Source organism: Myotis brandtii, unplaced genomic scaffold, assembly GCF_000412655.1.
Source record: "Myotis brandtii unplaced genomic scaffold, ASM41265v1 scaffold399, whole genome shotgun sequence".
NCBI classification, from domain to species: domain Eukaryota; kingdom Metazoa; phylum Chordata; class Mammalia; order Chiroptera; family Vespertilionidae; genus Myotis; species Myotis brandtii.
In genome coordinates, this window is record NW_005365325.1 from 380,701 (window position 1) to 382,958 (window position 2,258).

The 2,258-nt window shown below is 61.4% G+C and overlaps 1 long non-coding RNA gene across 3 annotated transcripts in view; it reads right to left on the reverse strand.

Annotated features, from left to right (window-relative positions):
* Positions 1 to 1,652, reverse strand: part of LOC106727272 — a 74,175-nt gene extending 72,523 nt beyond the window's left edge. For all 3 annotated transcript variants that reach the window (XR_001363447.1, XR_001363446.1, XR_001363445.1), the window contains exon 1: positions 1,433 to 1,652. This is a non-coding gene — a long non-coding RNA (uncharacterized LOC106727272). The remainder of the gene's footprint in view (positions 1 to 1,432) is intronic.
* Positions 1,653 to 2,258: the final 606 nt, after the last annotated feature.

Below are 2,258 nucleotides of genomic sequence, written 5' to 3' on the forward strand. Positions count from 1 at the left end.
ACTGGGAATAGAGAGCAGGAGGCTCCCGCCCAGCCAGAGCGCCGGTGGGCGCGGAGCTGAGCCCAACTCTGGCCGCCATGACGTCACACGGGCCTGCCAGCCAATGAGGACCGCGCTGGCAAGGATATTAAGGAAAGTTAGCGCCTGCCAGAGCACCCTCTTTTCTTATATTTGACATTTAAACTCTGGGGCAGGTCCTCGCGTAGATCGCGGCTGTCAGATCTGCCACTTCCCCTGCCGAGCGGCGGTGAGAAGTGTGGGAACCGGCGCCGCCAGGCTCACCTGCCTCCCCGCCCTCCGCTCCCAGGTAACCGCCGGGCTCCGGCCCTGGCCCGGCTCGGGCCCGCGCCGCTTCGCAGCTGCCCACGACGGGTGCCTCCAAAGCCAAGCCCGCCCCAAGTAGCCCGGGGGCTTGCTTTTTGCCTTTAAAAGGAGGAATACAAAGATGGAGGGGAGTTACAGAGGGCGGAATCGGATAGGGGAGGAGGGGGGGTGCCTTGTCTTCGCCGAGTGTGTTTTTCTGCAAAAGTAGCAAAATGTTCCAGTCCCCAGAGTGGACTTCCAGCTGGGTGCTGAGCGGGGGTGAGGGGCGGGGAGAGGAGCGGGGATCTGCTGCTGCTGCCCGCAGAAGCCGTTGGCCACCGTGCGAAATGCAGGAGGGGAGACGCAGTTTGCACTCACAACTCCCCCCGAATCGCAGTTCACCCCATTCCCTCGTGGAGCAGTCCCCGCCCGCTCCTGAAGCGCGTGCCGCACAAGTTTCCCCGCGGCTGCAAAGTGTAGATGGTCGGACCGAAACAAAGTCCTAGCGATGGGAGTTCGTTTCTCAGGAAGGAGATGAGGACTAAAGAATGCTGCCGGCAGAGCGGGGCAGCGCGCAAGGCCCCCAGCGTGATTTGAGCTTCACTTCGGAGACCTAATAATTAGCGATTCGCACTGAGCGAGAACGCGGGCTCGGGTTACCGCGGGCGCTGCGCGGCCTCGGCGGGAAGCCTGCGGGCGCCCGGGAAGCCCAGCCGTTTAGTGCCGGGAAGAGCAGCACCCGGACTCTCCCGTCCGCGGACGGCCTATGCGGGTGCCAGAAGTTTCTCCAAAGTGGGTCAAGGAAGGAAAGACCCCCAAACCTATACTAACCCATGGTTCCCCGGGGCGAAAGTTCCGGGAGGCCAGCCGTAGACGTCCGGAGGCGCCAGGGCAGGCTTAGGCAGGGCACAGGGCACCCGCCAGGAGGTGGAATAGGAGTCCCGGTCAGGCCCAGGCTCGCCCCGCACTCCCACTGTTGCTTCTGGCGGCCCCTCTCTAGACCTTGGGCGGGGGGGGTCATCTTTGCAGGACGTTTGTATCTCAGGCACCTGCGACAGGTGCTTGGGAGCAGTGGCCGTCCCCTGCCCACCTCGCCCAGGAGCAGTGGTCACTGTGCCGAGCACCTTACCTGAATCTGGGTCCTCTCCTCCTCGAGTTCCTTTCTCTGGACTGAGGAGCGAGCAGGTTGCCCACTTCGCTGTGGGAAGTGGACCTTCTCCTCTAGCCATAAATCAAAGCCAGCCATCCTCGGGCCTCCTCCCTCATTAGAGATGTTTATTGGAGATTGTGTTTATTCGGCTGTCACGGCGAGAAAGCGCAGTGACATAATTACCTCCGACCAGAGTCCTCCCCCAGCGCCCAGGCAAGCCGGGACCTCCTGGGTCGCCTTCTCACTCCAGCGCCTTCTGGATCGGAGGGCAGATGTACCGTCTCCTACAATTTGGATTATTGAAAGAGCTACTGTTCAGAATTCTCCAGGGCATGGCGTGTATTTATTTATTTTAGAATTTGAAAGGAAAACTGAAGGGAACCAAACGCCCCTCCCGGGCGGAAGGAGGCAGCGCGGGCGCAGCGGAAGGAGAGTCCCTCTGGCCGCACAAACTTTCCGGCCCTCCCGGCTGCTGCGCGCTGGGGACCCCACGCCACCGGGCGCCAGAGCCCGGCCAGAGCAGTGGAGAGCTGGCCGGGAGGGATGGATGCCGATACTCTCTGTATTATTTGTTGTTTTATTTTTAATTCTCTCCCCTGGGGGTAGGAGGGTGGGAATCTGAGGCTTCAGAGCCTCAGGCTGCTGATTCTTAAACTCAGGCCGAGCTGAGCGAGCCAGTCTGCAGCTCCTCACCGGAATCTCTCCCCTGGCTGCGCTCCCCCCTCTCCCCCCCCATCCTCCCCATCGGTTTTCCCTGCTAGCCAGGTTTGTAAGTCACCACCTGTGAGACTGGTTAGGAAGTGAT